At 40.5% G+C, this 21,763-nt stretch overlaps 1 protein-coding gene across 18 annotated transcripts in view; it reads left to right on the top strand.

Moving 5' to 3' along the window:
• NDST2 (N-deacetylase and N-sulfotransferase 2) overlaps positions 1-21,763 on the top strand; it is a 145,596-nt gene that overhangs the window by 43,514 nt on the left and 80,319 nt on the right. Inside the window, exon 1 of one of the 18 annotated variants that reach the window (XM_009671231.2) lies at positions 1,491-1,684. The exons of 16 other annotated variants lie outside the window; for them this stretch is intronic. The gene's annotated coding sequence lies outside the window, so the exon portion shown is untranslated. Of the gene's footprint in view, positions 1-1,490; positions 1,685-21,763 lie in introns of those variants that run through there. One more of the 18 variants, XM_068950421.1, reaches the window with a different exon arrangement.

Below are 21,763 nucleotides of genomic sequence, written 5' to 3'. Positions count from 1 at the left end.
TGATGTCACGACTGGTAAATAAAAACTTACGTAAGAATCTGAAAGCTGAATGTGGAAAATTCAAATAAGAACAGCAAAGAAAAAGAATATTGATAGTTTAAAAAAGAGTAATGATCTTTTAAACATGCATGCTGACACATGAGGACTTTTGGGAGAACTCAAAACAGCTCTGCATGTCACCTTTAACAGAAAGCTCACTGTATAGACAGGGCCACAAAGAAATACCACACACCAGTAAGTCCCGTACACAATACAAAAAGGGAGAACAAACTAGGAATTGAAAGGTGGTGCATTTGGGTGGGGGAGGGAGATTTAAATGTGTCCTTCAGGAAAGAATCTGTGTAAAGAATTCGGAAAGAAATAAGATGGCAGTGGCAGCAGCCAGGATTTGCAGAGCTTTTCAGTCCTTTGTTTGGTTATCTTGCCTAAGTGCTTTAGCTGGAGACTCTTTCAGGAGCTGCATGGGGCCAGCTTGGAACACAAATGTGCATGAATCCAAACGTAATTTCCCTGTTGTGCACGTCCTGCCTGTGACAGCTCAAGTTATGAATGTAAAATAGCAGAAAAAAGTTCAGAAGATGGCCAGGCCTGAAATGTTAATAAGTACTGAATTACATGGGGCTCCCCTGAGCTTGGCAAAGGTGCTGCCTGAATTTTAAGTTTGTAGCTGCTCCTGTGCTTCGTTTCAGTGCTCCTTGGAAAAGAAGAAATAGCCCCATATCTCTGTGTTTCTAAATGATTCAGCTTAGCAGAAGTAACATTCAAATGTTTACCTCCATGTGAGATGCAGGGCAGGCAAACAGGGCTGATGCTAATTCTCCACTGCTGTTTGTAGTCAGTGCTGGCACACAGACTGAGGCCAGCATCAGTGGCTTCAACCTGCAAAAATGAAGCACTGTACAGGGAATAGCGGTTATCTTTTCCCTTTGAGGCAGTTCTGTTTACTGTGGGGCAATTTCCCATAATCTGCAGCTTTCCCTAATTCCCTGTGTTCAGGAGGCATTTGTCTTTCCTCTTGGGAGCACCCTTGCAGAATAAGGGCTTTCCTTCCCCCCACATCACTACACTGCTCGCAGAAAGGGCACCTCGTCCTGATTGTGAGGCAGCTTGTCTCATGGGCTGTGCAAGCAAGGAAGGGGCTTTTCCCTCTTCTACGTGCAACTTGCAGAGCAAAGAGAAGTTGCAAAGTTTACAGCTCTCCCTGCTTCTTCAGCATCAGTTTTTCCTTGATCTGCCCTGTCTCCCTCTCTTTTTCCATCCTCCTTCCATCCCTTGTTACCATGGAGAATGAAATGCCAGTTCCATTCAAGTTGTGGGCTGAATAGGTTTTGAGGTTGATGGATGGTGAGAATTTCTTATCCCTCCTTCTCCAAACACCGCCCCTGCCTGGTTCTTGACATTTCACTTGCCAGAGACTGGCAGTCAGGGGGAGGGAACTGAAAAGGAGGCTGGCAGTGTCCTGCTGAGATGCTCTTTCAGTTCCTTGGATGAGATCAGCAGCCATGAGAAGGTCTTAAGGACTTTGGTGCAGAGCCTTGTCCTCAAGCTGGCTGAGGCACGAATGCTCACTTGAGTGCATGCTCCTTGCTTCCCCAAAGCACCTCAGGAAAGGAAGATTCATATGCAGCTCTTGCTTATGGCAGTGTTTCAAGGGGTGATGTAACTCTGCAACTTAAAGGGAAAGGTAAGGAATGAATGGATAATACGTGCTCTAGCTTAAGTCATTTCTCTTGTATATACTTCTTTAGACTTCATCTTAGTACTACATCACAGGAGAAATGGAATTTCTTTGCAGCAGTCTGACTTGCCAGGTTTCCTGGCTGCGGTGCTGAAGTTAGCAGGAAAGTCTGTTTTTAGTGTGATTATAGCGGTCCCCATTTGCACTGGTTACCTACTCATGGTATTACTAGCATGGTGTCACACAGCCTTCTGAATAAGGTATCTTTTAATAACAAATCTGTGGAATTGAGGATCTTACTGAAGAGGCCCAGGGTTGAAATGTGACGTTGGGGGCTGCTGGAGTGGCTGCAATGCAAGTACAAAGCAGAAAAATCAAAATGATAGCACTATAAAATTACACAGAAAATATTTATTTTGTTGTGATTTATTACTTTTCACGCAAGATAACTGTAGATTTGCAAGGGATCAGGAGAATTTTCAGTTTATGCTGAAAGGCTTAAGCCTATCTTTTTTTACTGGAGGGGTTGTTTTGATTGATGACCACTGTTCTAGGGTTTAGGAGATCTGTATACCTGCCCTGGTTTGGTAGGTGTGTGGATTTCTCTTCTGGAAGTAATGGTTAGCGAAGTTGATGACTTTAGTATTTAAATTCAGATGTTTTTCCAATTGGAACATTCCGTAAATGTATACTTGTTGGGAGAGGGAAAATGTTTTTGCGAGTTTTTTGCTAAAGCCCTGGTACAGCTACTTCAAGTGCTTGCTGTTTTCACACTCCTGGCATTTTTTTGTTTTTCCCTGATCCTCATCAACTAAATTTTAGTCAGCCATATGGTTTATAAGTTTTGTGTCTTTCCAAAAAAGAAACTCAAATCTTTTGTACATCATCATTTATAGAATATAAATGTTGTTAGAGTTTTTTTGGTGGGGAAGAAAGAACTCAGCAGTTTTGCAGATCTCATTAACCGAAGTTGGAGGTTGCCCCTTTTTGCTCTGCTGCAGGAAGTGGTGCTCCTAGAACCAATGTGCCAGGAGCTTACAGGCAGGGGAATTACACCAACGGTACTTCTGCAGGTGGTATTCTGATTTGTTTAAGGTCATATGTGAAAATCTGTTTTGGGTGCTTTTGAACAGCTGTGCTATGCTTGAGACATGATTGCGGATTCTTTCTTTCAAAACATTGGACTGAAATATTTCTACTCCAAGATATTAATAGCCTTCTATCTGTTCCAGAACTTATTAGGCAAATACATCTTTCCACGCTACCACCAAGGGCTTTTGCATCTGTCGTAACCTCTTAAGAGTTCAGTTTTCATTGATGCTGCATGTCCTGTTCGTTGTTGGATTGTTGTCTCCCTGCTGGAGTTTTCCTGCTGTGAGGCTGCTTTTTCCTGTTGTGCAAGCCACTTCCAAAATGCTCATATGTTAGCTGTTCAGCCACTGGGGTGTTACAAGAGAAATTTGTAATTAGTGCATCAGAAAGGTGCGTGCGTGTATAGATGTATATAAAATAATATAAATAATAATATAAATATATTACACATATATGATATACCATCCCAGTTCTTGAATTAGTTGTAAAGGCTATAGCATTTCTGTACCTAAAGCTCTCTAGGGATTCCCTAGGTGAATGCACATGTTGTAGACCCCTTATTACTTGTGATTTTTAGTCATATGAAATAATATGTAGGACTTAGGGTTTTGCAGATTTTTTGGTTTGAAATTGGTTGGCTGCAGAACTGGAAAAAAAAAAAAAAAAAGATTTTCAAAAATACATGACTGGAGCAGCTTCTTTTTGCCGTAACTGTATCAGATGGAGTTGAGAGAAAGTAGTATGGTAAGGAAGAAAAAGAGAGAAGTCCGTTGGGAAACAGAAGGATGCTGTAGTTTGGGATTAGCTTTCTAATAGATGCTCAGTTTCATGTTTCCATTCACAAGGGATGGGGGCAGGGGGGGCATCTGCCCTGACGTGGGGAATTCGAGGGAGCTGAAGCAGCATCAGCATCAAGGCTTGGGCTGTATATCTCTTCTGTTATCCTGCTGTTTTGATTTAGATACTGCCTTCTGTATGGAGATGAATACACTCTTACTTATTTCTGAGTTTGCACGAGATGAAATCCCCAGTCTTTCTCTTCCACTCTGTGAGGTTTTGTTATGCTAATTTCAGAGGTCATCAAAAGTTTTTCTGGGTACTCCTGACAGGTTTCAACTTCTGAAAAAAGATCTTCCAGTTTGCAACACAGGTATGTTTAGATTCAATTTGGTCTCTGAAATAACTCCTTGTTTTACTCCCTACCAAGATCGACCTTTTCTGTTTTTCTTTTGAAATCCTGAATCTTCCTGATGAGATTTGGACTGACTTTTTTTTTCAGTAGTAGTAGTATAGGCTGCATGCTTCTGGTAGCTTCTCAGCTTCTTTTCGTCTGGTCTTTGGTTAAAGCATCCCTGGAAAAAATTTTAATGCCTCTCTCATTTTAGATTCAGAGCTGCAAAATAGCAGTTCTGAGCTCTGCTATGCGCTGTCACTTAGGCTTTTTATGGGTTCCAGGATCTGCCTGAATGTGCTGTGGTTAGTATTGTTAATCACCACAGGTGACTTTTTTCTTTATCATATCTAGAAGTATCTCATGATTTCAGAAATTGGCAGCAAGGTGGTGGCTACTGTAATCCAGTAGTCCTGCCTGGTACGTATGGTTCTCTTGCCGTGCTTTTTCGGCTGTTCTGTAAGTTGACTCCTGCTGACACAAATGACTAGCGTAAGGCTGCCTGGATTGTTCTAGAGAGTCAGAATGCCGTGAATGGTATGGAAATCCTGAAGATTTCCACCTTTAGCCCTATGTTTTGATTAAGTAGTCTGGTTCTCATATTCTCTTTCTGCATGAATGCCAGATTGTCTTTATTCTGCAACAGCCTGAAACACCATCGAGGCCGACTTATCCTTTATATTATATAAAATATAAATGCTAAAAGCAAAACGTAAACACCAAAATCTGTTCTGCTTCAGCTATTTATTCAAACCCCAGCTTTCTGAATGTGTGGTCTTTCTGAAATATCTCACCTGAGTCTTAAGCTGGATTTGAAAATCCAGCAAAAATGAAGGAATGCCAAAATGACAGTGGTGCTTTCTTCCACTGGACTCGGTCAGTACTTCCCTGTCAGTGAATTTGTTTGACTCTTTCGTAGTTTCTTCTGCAGTAAAGCATCGTGGATCCTGAGGAGTTTGTAACATAGCACAGGAAGCGTTGGCTATGGGCAGTCCATCATGCTCCATGCCTCCAGTTTCTTTGAATCTAGGAATTAACGTTACACACGCACGATATTTGTGGACAAAAAATTGCAGTACGAGGAACATCAGCGGACAATGAGACTGTATCCAGCAACCAGGGAGGCTGAAGAACATCTTACTGACATGCCTGCTGTGGATTACAGGAATGAAATAATTCTGTGCTACAGAATTTTGTATCAAACCCTTGTAACAGATTGCCAATTAACTTTTTGTTTAATACATTTAAATAGCATCCCAATTAATGATAGAGGTAGTTTGAACAGAAGTAAAACAAATTTGTCAAATGTATTATTCTACCTTTCTTGGTATCTGTTAAATAATACCTTTGACATATAGAGCTCGGTCACTTAGAGAACTTAAGAATTTTGCAGCAAAATACTGATCAAATGAATTAGTATACTAACACCAGGAAAATTTGCTGGATAATTTGACTTCTCTTCAGGTGGTTATTATTTTTAATTCCTTGGTTTGGTTTCTTTTATTCCTCTTTCGCCCCAGTTGTCCCTGGTTGAAATTAAAGTGTGCAGATTTTGTTTTCAGTATTTTCCTAGCATTATCTGGGACTCATATCTGTCTCCTCCTTTCCTTCCACTGCTTACCTCTCCCCTATGTCCATTCGTTCTTCCCCACAATCTTTCCCTGCTGTGCTTTTCTTTTGGTACCATCATCTTTTCCTCTTCCTTTCTTATCCAAACAGTAGCCAGAGTAGCAAGCTTGCCAGTCGCCTCTGCAGAAACCCACGTTCAAAATTTTCTTATCTCACCCTAAAGCCTCCTGGCTGCTATTTACATATAGGCAGCTGGAGGAAGATGCAGTTCTAACCTTCCTTCTGTTTGCTAGATGTTTGTGTTTTATTTCACCTTTTCCTTAGTGAATAGTGCCTGTGTTTTGTGCAGCGCTTTGCCAGGCAGGGTAACGTGGGACTGACCTCGTTTGCTTCGGTTCCCCTCCTGCCCGCTGCTTCGTCGCTGTGCCTGTGTTGGTGAGAAAGGACAAGGCTTTGTTCAGCCTCAACTGCTGCAGCTTGGAAAAAACCTCTGAGCTGAGCAGGATACTGAAGCTATCTGAGGATTTGGGAGGACAGCTCTTCACTGATTTGTACTTTGCAAGTTATCTTTATAACCTTAACATCTGGAAAATGTATTTTATTTTAGCTTTTGCCAAAGATTCCTACCTGTCCTGGTCAAGTGGATTTTTAAGCCCTTTATTATAGGCTGGTCTATATGCAAAGGATGAACGTTGTGCTCTCCGGTTACTCATCCTCTTATCTCAAGTGTCATTTACTGGACTCTCTCTGCCTTTTGCCTCTTGTAAAATGTAAACTGAAATTACAGGTATGTAATTAAATCAACATACTCTATGTGTGAGGAATGAGAGGAAGGGAATTTTGATGGCCATATCCATAGTTAAAATCTATGATTAAAAATATCTGAACTATTGTCTAGAGTATTGAGAACATTGGTTGGGTTCACCTACAATTTCCAGCTGAGACAAAATGTTTTTCTATGCTAGCTCAGCGCTACAGAAGAGCATTTCACCTCACCTGGCAGAGCTGCTGCCCTATAAACTGTGTGGCTGCTAGTTAAAAGACTCAGATGTGCTGTATTACTGCTCCTCTGGGATGAGGAGATTTTACTTATTGGTAAACGCTTGTGAGAGTTTGACTGCGAAAAGTATCAGAGCCTGGTTGCAGGGCTTAGCAGTCTCAGGTACTCCACGTTTGCTTTTGTATGTAAGCCTTGTCACAGTCACTCTGTTGCATCTGGCACACTTCATACTTGAAATTACCTTGGTCAGTGTCTTGAGACAGTTTCTGCATGAATTTTTGTGCCAACCATCATGCATATAGTATTGGTGTGTGCATTGTCTATGTATGTAGAGCACTGGATTCTTAGACCTGGGGCTGTTTATAATTTATTTTACATTATGCATAGCAACTGGAGTTGCTGTAGGCTTGCCGTAACCCAGATCTGGAACACAAAATCAAAATGAGAAACTGTAAAACAAACATAGCACAGGAAGCATGACAGGAAGTAGAATTAATCTCTTTAACGTAATTACCTTTCTCTTTAACCTTGGATTCCTGAGTAGGTGTTTGATGTCCAATTTACCGTGAAGGCTAGGAGCATCAGGGTAGTATGGGACAGAGTCAAATTTGGGTGCAACATGAGGGATGCCCTTTGTAATCGCATGGAGCTGTGCAGTATATGCCTCAAGGCCAGCTGCTGGCTATTGCAGATTTGTCACTGTGAAATCCTCTCCTTTAGTCTTATTCCAGAGCTGTAACACTTGATACCAATACATCCCCTTGCTTCTCTCCCCCGTCCCAATCTGGTTATCATTTTTTGGCTGTATATTACACTTTTCCAGCTGTGATACTTGATTCTTATTCTGTCTGTAGAAGGATAGGAGAGACGTAGAGGAAGGGGTATCTGAAAATGGTATTTGCTTCTATTTGAAATAAAGCTTAAGATTTTTTGGCAGCAGAGGGACACAGTAGTAGAAACAGGGAGGCACACTAGAGAGCTTTTGAAAATATTGCTTGTGTTTCACTCTGGTTCAGGGTTTTCAATCCTAAAACACGTTCCAAGTTTGTTAACGTTTTGCAGTTAAAAAGTCTAGAAGGAAATAACTAGCAGCTCATGAGTATAGTGTTTCTTAATTTAAGACTATTGCCTGCCCTCAGATAACATATACACGCAGCATTCGCATTTGACTAAAGGTTGATTAAATGCATGCCCGAGAACAGAATTTTCTCAAAAAACAAGTAGCTTCGGGAGAATATGATCTAATGGACTAGGACGTTCTGGCAGTAGCCAGCCTCTATGTTGTATGGTTATGGGTAACTCCTCTATCTCCTGCCGTCTGCTTTAGACTGTATAATAAAGATACTGTGAAAGGTGATCTAAGACCATGCTTCTCCTGGAAAGGTCAGTGTTGCCCTCATCTGCCACAGTTGTGGCATTTGTCTTGCTTCAGTTTCTGCAGTTAGGCAGCTTGTTGGGTAACTTGGGTCAGCTCATACATCTGATTGACTGATAAAACTTTTTTTTAGGTGTATTAGTTCTTAGTTGGATCTTTTTTGGGAGTAACCGCGAGCAGGGAGTTATGCTGGTTGTGAAACTGTACCCTGATGCTATTAAACCCCCTCTGTAATATACTTTTGATACTTGATTGAGCGCTACATAACATTGTATTGCAAATGAGTAGTAGGAAAAGCTATAGTTTCTTCTACAACTAGTTTCTCTGTGTAGTATAGTAACTGTACCTGCAAGTTGTAAATGTCCTCTTATGCTGGGGTTTTCAAGCTCAGTTGGGGTGGATATCATGTCCAGGAGCAATCTCATCTCTGGGCCATGCTAGCATAGGTGGAAGCGTGCTTCTGTCCTGTCCTCCTCTACTTTATCTCATATTCTCTCTCTCTTGCCCCTAACCCCATAGGACCTCTTAGTTATTATTGTAGAGCTCCATCCTTGGACCTGAAATTTGTGTTTCCACCTAGGTATTACAGCCCCACAAATCAAGCATTGCGTGATGTTGATCGCGAACACTAAAACCATGCTCCCATACTTCATCCTGCCTTGCCTTTGCTCCTGAGCAACAGTGAGCAGCATAAACTGCTTTTATGCAAAACAGTCAAAAGGCATTAACTGCCTTGGCAGAGGTGTTCACCCCAGCATTTAGATGAAAACCAACATGGTGCTGTCAGGAGTTGCTGCCAGGTACTGACCTGGAGGTTATTTTTTCGGAGAATCTCTGTTTTGGCAGCTGTTCTTCGGAGAGACTGGGGATCTTTTATTACCTTCACCCGAATGTGTTCTCCCTTTACTTATGGGGGAAGTGTTTTATACACTAAACGAGGTGGCTTCTAGTCCCATCTTTGCATTTCCATATTTTATCTATTAGTTGCTTCAGCTGTTTAAAGTACATGAATTTGTTACTCTGGATGATGGATATAAATAGATGCCAGTAGCAGGCATCTTATCAGCTGTGAGCAGCTGCATCTGCCTGTTGGTTTTAAATCTGGGCACCTAAAGTTTTGCTGCAGATGAGCAGCAAAACTTGGTTTTCTGACAGGTAAAATTCATGAATGAAATTCTCTGGAATTTATTGAAAGCTGTTGCCTCTATGTTGGAAGTCCCTTTTGTGGGGAGGCTGTTACTTATTTATCAGAGCTCAGAGTTATGGTTCAGGGTGGTCCGTAATGCTTTATGTTTATGAAATGCTGTGTCTATATGGACAGTCATGCTTATATATATACTTACAGAAGTAGGTATATTACTTGTATATGTTGGAGAGTGTAGAGAACCAGATCGGATTTCCTTCCAAGTATCATCTTTATACTCTTGGCAGAGTGGCTCTTGGGGACTGCCTGAGGATACTGGCAAGAGAAGAGGAATACCCATGGCAAAGCTTCAGAGGAAAGGATTTCAAACGCTGTATGAGGGATATTGCAGATAGCCTTTGTAATCAAGATAAGTTGATTTTTGACCTCTGAACCTCTTTTTGGTGCCTTTGCAGGCACCAAAACAGCTAACGCTTTATTTTCTGTGGGCAGACTATTCAGGTTACAAGTTATCCATGCAGAAATCCCAGGCACAGACCTGGGATTAATATATCTATTTTTGTGTGGCTCAGACCCTGAGCTAATAGACGTGCTGAACTTTTGCCAGCTTTTTTCAGAGCTGCCGTCGGTGTCCCTGTATTGTGACCCATATGCTGTGGGTACTGGTAAGCCAGGTTTAGATACTTTTTTGAGCCGACCGGGGACTACAGCATAGAGGCTTGGGCTGAAGCTCTGCTTCTGCAAGATGTGGAGCTGCTGCTAACACTGGTTTTCCAGCAGAGATAAGTGGGGAACCAGTAATAGGTTATACGTACTATCCCTTCTGCCTTGAGAGATTTATGGGCTGGGGTTTCAAACTGGGCTAACTCAGTTCTGGCTCCATACCCCAGTTAAGAGCCCTCCCCGAGCCAGGAGCACTGTGAAGTACAGTGCAAAGATACTGGGCAGCCTCTGGGCTTTTGCATCTCTGCAGCTGGGGTTGCGTGCTCAGAGTTTTTCCGTTTACTAGGTACTCCCATCCCTCATTATACTGGCTAATGGAGAGCTGACTTAATTTATTAATGGTTAATTGAAGGCCATATCAAGTGGTGTCTGACCAAGCTAAGAATAAAGTGTTTGGTTCAGATGTTTTCTCCTGGGATGCTCAATCTTCACAACATTTATGGAAAAGATTGAGAGGGTAGATAATCTTGCATGAGGCTCAGCTGCAGAATTCATCTACCCTTGAATAATGGCTTTCTTCTCAAAAACAAACTCGTTCAGTTTGATGTATCTCTTATGTCTGTACAGGAACATCTCTGTAGTATGAACAGCAGAGGTACATTTTTTTATTTTCCACTTCTAGGAAAGATTGTAGGCCTGTGTGGTTTGCACGTACTAGGTAGTTGGATAACAGAGGTATTTTGTGGAAAATACAAACAAACTTTCTTCCAGCTAAAAAGGGTAAGGATTTTTTCACCTCATATATTCTGATAAGCTTTTGTTGTCAAGTTGCAAAAAGATGCATAAAAGGAGGTACGTGTGCCTGGAGGCAGGACTTAAGTGTGGTGTACCTCCCACAGGGAGCAACGCTAGTATTTACTGTGTTGGCTTCTAAGACGTAGAAGAGTATCGTTGTATCCTTGGGCTGTGGTAGCTGACAGAGAAGAAATTAACCTGTTTGGTAGTTGTAAAATCTGTTATCTTTTTACCCAGAAGTTTTTGTTTTCTTAACTTGGTCTTGCCAGATTTACTATGCCAGATCTTAAGAAGCAGAGTGTCCTGTTGTGCAAGACGCATTTTGGTCACTTAGGAGAAGAGCTCACTGTTCACTAGTTTTCTCCTTTCAGTTGGAATTACGTGGTCTTCCCAATCCTAGATTTAACCTTTCCAACAATTACAATAATGTGTAACAAACTGAGCAACGATACGTGATTGAAGCCTTTTTTCCTCAGGACCTTGTGATCATAGGCTCATCAAAGTAACAATAATTCTTACTAACACAAAGGTAAAGAAAGAAAACAAATATGGCTGAAAAAATAAGTTCTTTATGCCTAACTCATAGCTCCTTTTTAATGTTTTTCTTTTCTTTGCAACTTCGGGTAATTTCTAGTCAGGTCATTTAGTTCTGTTACTGGCTGGAAGAATCACGACGGCCCGGGTGCGTTCTCCTGGCACTCTAACAGGTAGGCAGCAGTGCCTTAAAGTCAGCGAGCTAGAATCAGAACTAGTTTACTTTAATTTCCTAAATGAAAACTACAGTATTTCAGGTATTCAGTCACAGATGGATCAGGCACCCCTGTCAGAGAATATTTCCAATTTGGATTATTTTGCTGCCTTAACAGTTAGATATATATATTTATGCAATCTTCTTCCCTCTCCCCGGATTCTTGGTGTTTCTACTGAATCTGCATCTGGTACAACACAGCTCTTTTTCAGACTGCACTTGTACTTTTTGAGATAAGAAGGAAATTGATATAAATGATAATTTTGGCCTGGGTAGCATGATAAACAAAGATGGTGGTAGAGAGTTCCTGTTTTGTGGGTCTTTGGTTTGATATGTTGGTGAAAGACATAAAAAAACGGAGATCTTTTGTGCCTGAAGAGATTAATCTATTTCTACGTTATTAGACTTCAATGCTTTTTGTTTTCTTGATCTTGCTACTTATGAAATGCTATAAAGTACAAGTTATCAATTAAAGCCGAGTAGTGATGAATTTTCAGACTTTGAAGCCTGTTTTCTCCTTGAGGAGTTTTTTTTTTTTTTTTTCCTCAGTGTTGGCAGCATGCTCTAAATGCATTTGAATCTGTGCTGGGTCTGTAGAATCTAGCACTGTATGATAGTACTGTAGTGAAGCACATCAACATGTACTCCTGTTAACAGATGGAAAGACCGAGATACAGAAAATTAACAGTCACTTTGTCTGGCTCTTGGACAAAATCTTCTAAGTAAGAATGGATGTAATGTCCTTATGTACAGTGTAGCTATTAATATATTTGCTCTAAGCACGTTTATTTTTTTTGGCTTTTCTGTTTTGTCCGATATGCTCTTCAAAGATGAACATTTTGTACTACAGTTATTCAAGGGACGGAGGTATGAAGATACAGCAGTAAGCATCTCCAAAGTGCACCAGTGATTATTTTTGGCACTAGCTTGCTGTATATTAAAAAGCAAAAATGTTCATTATGTTTCAAGAGATTCTACCCATCCAGAGCTCAGTGGGTTGACCGTACGCAGGATAGGAAGCTTTCTCAAGTTCCATCCTATGGGCTGCATTCATATTTTTGCTCTTCCCCAGCACAGGTGTGTCATGTACCCATGGCTTTCTTAAATTGCAGAGTAATAGATCTGTAATGCTGGAAAAGGTCCTGCTGTATTCAGGGCACATAGGGAGTGATTCTGTTGCTGATGTGGAGGAAGGAAAAAAAAAAAAGACTGAGACAGGCACAGCTCTGGAAGTTTGAATAGAGAATTTTGATAGGAATGGTTTACACCTGACTGCCAGAATAGAAAAGCCTCCTCCTGTATTTTTGTCTCCTTCATTCTCCAGATGTCTTAATTCCTTCCTGTGTTAGATGGTTGTCGTGTTCTCTTCCCCTTCTGTAATCAAGATAGCTTGCAAGAGGGAAGACACCTTCGTTAGTTTAAAAAAACAAACCAAAAAAAAAGCCTGGACATGGTGGAAGAGTTAAAGCACCCTTCGTGGTTTTTGGAGCCAACTCCAGAGTGTGGTGTCAGAACAATAGATTTAATTTCTCACCGTCTTCTGGAAACAGTGTTGATAAGAGGTTATGGCTGATAACCTCTCAAGCATTCCCCTATACGTGCATCCCTGCAGCCTCCTTATCAGCTGCTATGTTGGGCTCTGTCTGGCACAGGAAAGCACAAGACTTCTGGACCTTTGGGAACTGCCCATTTCACGTTGCTGTGCGCCTCTGCAGTTAGTAAAGTTCTTTGAAAGGGACGTTTTAGAAAGGAAGAGCAGCCACATGTCTTGTGGGTTTGGTTTATGTGCAGTTCTTTGTGTTTAGTGTGTCCACCTGTTGCTGGGTTTGGGCTAGTCAGGGCTGGAGAGCGGTATTGTCTTATAATGTATGAATATTGCATCTCCTGAGACAAGCATTGTTGAGTTCAGCGTGATTCAGCTACCATGGGTTTAAACAGGACAGGTGTATCAATGTTTAAGTTAAATTTGATGTCACTTTCCAGCAGAGACAGACTCTTTAATCTCCTTGCTATCATGCTCTAGGGCAGTTGTTGGGGCAGTGACACCTCTGCTGCTACTGCACTGTACAAGGCTGACTGCTCTTTCAAGGAGCCAGTTTGTGCTTTTATCCAGCATCCTTTAATACTGCAGAGTGCAGACCCAGCACCTTCCTGCAGGAGGCTTTACAGGATGGCACTAAGTGCTGGCACTGCAATATCCAGGCTTTGGTGCTCCACCACTTCCCATTGACTTGTGAATGCATCTGAGCTCCCGAGTGCTCCAGAAAAGGTAGCAGGTACGTGGGCTGCAAGAAGCGAAGGAAAGTCAGTAGTCGGCCAGACCCTTAGCTTGGTGGAAGGTGGGCATAGGTGACTGAAGAGGTTGAATCATAGCTGTAGGGAATGGGTGTGGAATGGATATTCTGCTCCTGAGAGCGTCTGGGAGATCCTCCACCCTGACCTCCCCACAGAATTGCTGTGCTGAGAGGAGGGGGTAGGATTTCCCTTTACATCTCCTCCTTTGTTTCAGTACTCCTTCCTTCCTTTTTGTTCATCATTGTTCTTTAAAGAAATAACGTAAAAAAACCCCTTACAAATTTTCATAATTTTATTGAAACAAAAAGGAGTGCGCAGGAGCCTCATTCATCACCTTTTGTCTCCAGACTTGATCTAACATCTGAGACTACAGAGAAACTTTGGCAAGTGCAATGATTTCCCGTGTGGGGGTAATAAGAGAGAAAAAACTGTCAGTTGAAAACAGCAGGAGCTGCATTAGCAAATATAAATTAAACAGATGGCTAAGATACTGCAGCTGTCGCTTAGAAGCTCCAGGAAGATCTCTAGCTTAGAGCTGCAGGAGGCTATTTTAAGAGGAAAGATGAAAACAACAACAAAGCAAACTTTAGCATGACCAAAGAGACAATAGCGGCATTCAGCTGATTAGATGAAATTTACCCAGCACTGATTTTCTTTCTTCACCTTTTCAAATCTTAGGACTCTAAAATTAATTCAGGATCAGCTATTATAAGATCACATTACAGATTTTCATACAGTAGAGTTGTCTGCTGGCTTAGAGGTACCATTCCTGATTTCTGAGTGAGACCATCTCTGATGTGCTCTGGAGAGAGAGGAGAAATGAGCCTCGTATCATGCAATTGTGATCTTCTGCTGGTTCTTTTAATAGTCTAAAGCTGCTGCAATAAAACCTTCTTGTGAAAGAGTTGTTTGTTGGAGTGCAGGGTTAGAAGTGCTAAAATTTTTGTGGAGGAAACCTCTTCATTTAAAGTGTCTTGCATGTTCAGTCTTAGGGTAAAATTTTTTCAGGCCCTTTTTCTGCTCAAAAGTGATTTTTTTTTTTTTCTTCTATGAAAGAAGTAGTAAAAAACGTATCCAAGTACGTTGTCTTTAACATGCGAGGGTAAACTGGAGTTTCAGTAGTGTTTTTTGGAGACCAAAAAGCAATTAATTTTCAAAACACTGTATCTGTAATATATTTTCTTCAGTGAGGGCTGGTGATTTGTCTTAGATACCTTGTGCCTAAGCAGACTGATATGCTGCCTTGATATATATTTGAAGATGTGAATTTTGAAATAGGTGCAGCTGCATTTGAAGCCTGTATTTTACGTTCAAAGAAACTGTGCACAAACAAATTCCTGGACGTGCTGATCGATTTCTCATTCAGAGTTCCGCTTTTTCTTTCTTTTTATGTTTTTTTTTTACTGCAAAATTTTTCATATGTTTACAGTTGACTTTTTAAACACTACTTAAAATGCAAGAAATTCTGAATTTTGGTAATACTACACCCCCCCCCCATACAAAATTAGTATCTCTCTATTGCTGTATGCTTTTTCCTAAGTTGTATTGTTCCTTTACCTTAAATATCTGTAGATGCAATTAGCTTCAAGTGTAATCTTCATCTATACAGATAATATGGGAGCTGCAAAACTTCATGTCAAAAAACTAAATCTTTTGTTCCTCTATATTTACCCTTACTCCCATCCCCATAAAGTTTGAGTAAATAAGCCACAACGTGCTCTGAAAGTCAGTGAGCCTCCATGCTGTTGGACCAGTGCTAGAAATAGGAAATTCATCATTAAGACATAAACACTCCTTAGCTGCTAAATCTTTAACCTGTTCCGGACTGTTCCCTGATCACAGTGGTTCAGGACAAAAATCATGAAGGGCATCAAAGGTCAAAAGCAACACCTCAAACTCATTTGTGTGAGCTGGCTGAAGACACGTGGCCTCAGTCTTCCCGTACCATTCAGGGCTGCTTCCGCTGGCTCAGTGAGTAGAAATGGGCTTGTCGTCATTGAACAGTGTATTTATTTTGTGCTGGCAGCTTCATGCTTCAGTGTAGAATGGTGCAGCTGATCATGGCACCTAACTGTCATTTCTACCCTGGAAATTTCATTTCTACCTTACAGAAACTTTGGAGCAGTTGTATAACTTCATAAAACTAAGAGGAAGAAAGCCTCAGCCAGAGTATGTGCCTTTGCTCCCAAGCAGAAATGGAAGAAACAAAGTTGGCCTTGATATGCACTTGAACTTGAGAATGATAAATGTGGGATATCTTTGGCAGTGATGGAGGGACATTTTGGAGTAGGTGACCTTCCACTGGGAAGCCTGGCCTCGTCCGCCGCATGTTTGTTCTGAGCCTTTTGCTCCAAAAGCTTTAGTTAATGCTCACTGCTAAGGCATCCTGATGGGGAAGGGAGCAGTGCTGTCTAGTCAGGACCCAGGGCATGCAGCAAAGTTATGCGTTGAACACTGCAAATTTCATGTCAGCTCCGTTTTTGTTAAGAAACTGAGGGATGCATGAACAGAGGCCAAAAAGGGTGATAGTTGAGAGGGGACAACGAGGAAGAAAAATAAAAAGGAAACAAAAGCAGAGAAGTGACTGAAATGAGAAGAAACACTGGGGCAGGATAGCCTTGCTAGAGCTTTTTTTTTCCTGCTGAGTATCCAGAAGGCAAGAATGAACTTTTCCGGCTAGAGGTGTCTAATGGCCATGTTCTGTCCTTGATCTTCATGCCAACCTTCTGGTGACATCAGTGGGAGTACTGCTGCGGAGGATGATACATGGCTATTGTGCTGTAGTTAGAGCAAATTGATTGTAAGCAGGTCTATAGCACAGATATAGTGGGGGAAATGTCCTTACGGTTTTTGAAAGAAGGCCATGACATAAATTTTCACGTGATATAAAGTGTTAGTATCTAGCTCTCATTGATTACGGACAGCTGCTTACATGCAAAATGGATGCTAGTGGGAAAAGGAAACACTATCCAGCACTGTTTCATGCTGTCATGAAATGAAAGTGCTTCTTAACTGGAAGCAAGAATGCCCAGCCTTTTAGTGCTTTGGTATTGGTCTATGGCTTAGCTAATGTGGAAAATATGTCTTGTATCTTAGCCCTCATTTGAACCTTGTTCTTTTTAACCTTAGTCCAGAATTGACGAGTCTGTTTTAGGCCATTGCTGTTCTTCAGTGGTACATCAGTGACTGAGCAAAGGTTGCTGAGAACATGAAAGGATTATAATAAAACCTATTGTTTTGCTTTTAGTTTGAGATATCATATAGATAATTCTTAGCTGTAACAAAGCAGTACATTGAGTAGTTCTGGTACATGGGTTGTGGATTCTACAGTGATATTTTGATAAATAACACGTTACTGATTTGTTTTAGGTAGCTACTCTTTCTAATTTGCTCCATAACAGAGAAGATGGAGTTTCATGCTTAGATTCATTTTAAAGCAGATTTAGCTGTTCTTTTCAGCAGAAAGCAACAGAATACATGTTCTTAAATTGTGGTAATGAAACCTTCTTTCATGTGGAAAATAAATTTTCAGTATTGTTAAATAACTTACTTCCCTTCTCTCTAGCAACTTCTGTCTTTGGATTTTGAGCTTCAGTCAAGATTCAAGCATGCCTGACCTGACTCAGTTTGTGGAAAAATATTTAACTAATTTGTGACCTGCCACAGATTTGAAATACGGTTCTGCCATAGTACTTGCACTGTATTGCATAGCTTTGGTGCCATGTATGTTAGAAAACTCTGCAGTACAGTAGATGATGTGGAGAGACTCCCTTCTGAAATAAATACAGGTGTATCTGTTGGAGAAAAGCCTTCCAGAGATGTGAGACAGATGATCTTTTCCCTGCGTAAACAAACCCTTAGGTGATAAGATTTGGTGCATCTAGCAAGATGCAGAAAAACTGAAAGGCAAAATGTAGATGCACTGCTGCTGGTACTTGCAGACTACCTTAAGAAGCTCAGAATAAGACTAAATACGTCTAGAAAAAAAAGGCAACTAGTCATTTGGGAACCTGATGTGATGGTACCTTTCCACCTCTGTTAGGAGACAAATAACAATTGGATATTTTATGTTGTTTTAAACTTGAGTGAGAAAATTGGAAGTTTCAGTAGAAAATACTAATAGCAGCACAGGTGAAAAACTACTCTCCTTCCTATCACATGAACTGGTTTCTCGTACCATAGTCCATGTTCTCTACAGCAGTATAAATCACAGCTAAGCATTAATTCCAATGCTGTTAGTACTCTCTCCCTTTCTGTTTGGCAGAATATACTTTACAAGGCTTTATGTTGGTTCTTATTGTTCCTTTTGCTCCTTGTTTCGTAAAGGAACAAAAACCAAAAAATTATCTTTTAAAAAATAATAAAATCAAATATCTTTGCCCCTAAGGGAATCTCTCTTTACAGAGGACTCTTACTTCTAGCTGATTCACATAAACGAATGCAGAAACTTGGTACTGTGAAAGTAGTAAATGCACTTTTCATCTGAAGTGTCCAAAATATGTAGGCCTGAGGTACTCTTCATGGTTTTGACAGCATAACTATGTTTTGTTAAGATTCTGAAGAAATCTCCCTTAGTTGACATACAATACCCTTACACTAGATTCAGTTAGATACCACCAAAAATGTGCTTCTGCCAGTATAGCTTTTCTTTTACAGGGAACTGGTACTAGCTGTTCTGATGAAAGAACTTTTTTTTCCCCTGTGTAAACCACATCTCTACTAGGCAGATTTGCTAGTATAGCTATTTTAGCAAAGCCTTTCTACTGTAGAAAAGACCTTATTGATAATACTGTGAGGTTCCCACAGCAGATGAAAGGCACAATACAAAGGGCTTTACAAACATGAATTAAGCTTCACAACACCCTTGTAAAATAAGTCATTCTTCCAGCTTGCCAATGGCTAGTTTCTTTTAATATGAGACGTTTTGTGGGGCTGAGAGGGTCGGATGGAAGATTCAGAGTTGGGGGAATGAATATCTGGTAGCATGGATAAGTTAAACAAATTTCTAACCCACTGGAATCCCCTACTATCTCCACCTTTTGTTTAAAACGTCCTGGCAAAATCAGTATTAGATCATTAGATATTTGCTGATTGCTGATTTCATTTGATATTTGATAATACAAGGAACTCTATAATGTTTACTCATTGGCACTTGGTAATTGCATTTTCCCTGATAAACCTGGAGCTAGCTCTTGTGTATGTGGTGTTCTCATTAATGCTGCTCTTAACTAGTGTTCTCTCTGACTTATTTGTACTGAACTCCTGCAACAACTCTTATAGTTTATGTAGTTCAGGGTTATGAACAAGTTATACAGTTCAGAGATCTCAAAAGGAATGAAGAAAAACAAAACTATAGATTTGTGGACAAAGATTACTTTAAAGTCACTCAAAAGTTAGAACAGTCTGATATTCAGGTTGCCTCTTGGTCTTAGTTCAGCCATTGCTGTTTGTTAATTATCATGGAGTCTTTAATGACATGTTCATATTCGATTTATTTCCCTTCATCTGTTAGGCTACAACCTAGCAGGATGTAGGTTAATGTTCTCCTTTACCATTCACCAGCATCACTTCTGAATTCAGTCGGTAAACTCTTGGGACTGACCCTTGCATTTCTGCAGTTCTCTGTTAAACACCATGTCCAGGAGTCTGTATTAATAAACCTATCAAGAATTTAAGCAAGCTCTGCAATTTCTCCTCCTCCCAGCTCAAGGCCTTCATGGGGTGGTAATTGTTTTCTCCAACGAGATACCTTTTCTCATGGAGTGCAGTGAAGGACTCGCTTTTTGAAAAGCTGGCCCAGATCCAGTAAAATCTAGGAAGTGGTGGAGACATCTGGGCTGACTGTGCTCCCTGTCCTAGCCCTCCTCGCATGCCAGAGGAAGCTTCAGCAACTGCTCTGCAGTGCGCTTGATCCTCTGAGAGCTACTTGATCTATTAGCAGTGGTTTTGTGCTCTGTTTCCACAGCAACAGCACACACTTCCCCCCCCCCCTCCCCAGGTGGCTGTTGCTTTGAGAATTAGACCTGTGGAAAAAGCTTGGCCTTCTTGTCCCCTATTGAGTTTTCAGCTTGCAGAGGTCAAGAGTGAGAGGAGTAGGATGGGGAGAGTGTGACTACTGGCAGAGTCGATGTGATTATGAAGTGATGGTGGAAGGAACTAATCCTATTTAATTTTGTTTTTTGGTGTTAATAAAATGATTGTGTTGAAAATCTTGGCTCTCCCAAAGCTGTGTCTGCGAGTGAATGGCCTGGGACTGTGACATTAACAACTATCATCTTAGCTCTTTGCGTGCGCTCTTGTAATCACGTAGGACCCATGTCCGTTTTGTGCATGTGTTCATGCACAGCATGAAACCAGATGTACATTTTTATATTCTTCTGCTCATAGACCACTTTTTGTGTGTTGCACATGACTTTACAAAACTTAATCTTCTGTCACAACATCCATCCTAGTATTGTAGGAAGGGAAACGTTACATGTTTAATTGCTCCCCTGAAGTAAATAAATGTATGCCACTGCTTGGGCTGTGTTAAGCCATGATATGACTTGTGGATAGCAAGGCACTCCCCTTCAAATTGAAGTACATGTACCAGTCTCAACGTTTCCTGTTGCCTGGAGGACTAAGAAGCTTTCAGTCTTTAAAGTATTTGGATAGATCAGTACCTTGTCCCTTTTAGAGATGGGAGAGAATAGAAGCGTATGCTTTGATATCAATATCTTGCCTGGATTGACTTTTGTGATCCATAGCTAAGAAAGCATCTCTCCTTACGTGGGTGCTTAATGGAAGCCTAATTTGCAACTGTTTTATTTTGCTTCTTCCCCAGTCTCCTGATCTTAAGAAGTAAACTATTATACTTTCCTGCAAAGCAGATCATTTTTGGTACTGAGCTGTTCTCTCTGGGATGCTTTTTTATCTCCTTTATTCCTCTTCTTTTCTTAGGAATGTACACCTTTACATTGAAACTAGAGAACTTGGTAGTAAGTGCTATTCTGCTTTTAACAGATTCACTAACTATGTTATGGGAGAAGTTAAAATGCTGTGCTTTGCATTTAGATAAGTCAGTTATTAATAGTGGTTTCTGGAATCTCCCTCCCTTTAAGAGTGAATATCTAAAGCAGTATATATGACTATGTTATGCCTTTGCAGGAAAGGCCTCTGCTTGATGATAGTGTGATGGCTCTTCACCATCAATATTCTAGATTCTAGTAGTTCTGAGTCAGGATGCTAGAAGTACTAAATTTCTCTCTAACAGAATGATAAGCAGGTGTGTTGATTAGCAAAATCAATGGCTAATGGATGAAACCATATAACCTGCTTATCAGCAACAGGCACATCGTTTACAGCCGTCTTTGCAGTGCAAAGGACCGAAAGTAACTGATCCTTACCTGTATAAAATGTATAAAGCTGGTCGTGGTCAAACATCCAAGTTGGATATGTCACATGTGCCCAAAAGGTGGAAAATTAATAAAAATATCTTTTATAAATTTCTAGTTATAAACACATCTAGGTGTACTTCTTTGTTAAAGATTTCATATTTAGTTTCCCTGCTTCAAAAATGAAGAGCATTTCAATACTGAAGCTTTTTAATGGAAAATAAACTTTATGATTTCAAGTCTTGTATCACTTGAGTTCAACTCTTTCTGATTGTATCTAGCTCTTTTTGACTGCACATTGAAGAAATTGTAACTTTTAGTTTACTTGAGAACTTGTTTACTAAAAGACCAGAATATAAAATTCCATATCTGTGTAACATTCAGTAATTCACCATTAAGCTACTTGACAGAAGTTAAAATTTATGTTAATACTGTCTTGATTAAACAGCACTCATTATCGCTCACTGTGATTTGGCCAAATCAGTTTCCTGGCAGATGTCTCAATAAAGGAGCCATCCTACTATGGCATGTCCAAATTAAGATGAGCATATTGCATTAATGTTTTGCACTTATATAGCATCTTTCATTTCAAAGCACTTCATGCAATCATATATGATATTGGGAAAATGCATTAGGTAATGTAACAGCCAAAGCAAATTTATACCTCTGAAGAGCTACAGGGCATTTTATAACTTCAACATATGTCCTATATTACAATTTTTAATGTTTAGTACAGAACACTCATTTAGGGGTTTCTTCCATGGAACTCAGTTTATGTAGCTTGCAGAAGAAAATTTGAGTTAACCATCCCTAGGCTGGAACAGATGCTTCCATAGACAATAAATATTTCAAACCACAGC

Source organism: Struthio camelus, chromosome 7, assembly GCF_040807025.1.
Source record: "Struthio camelus isolate bStrCam1 chromosome 7, bStrCam1.hap1, whole genome shotgun sequence".
NCBI classification, from domain to species: Eukaryota; Metazoa; Chordata; class Aves; order Struthioniformes; family Struthionidae; genus Struthio; species Struthio camelus.
Note: the sequence above shows the minus strand (reverse complement) of the source record. Positions and strands in the feature narration are given on the sequence as shown.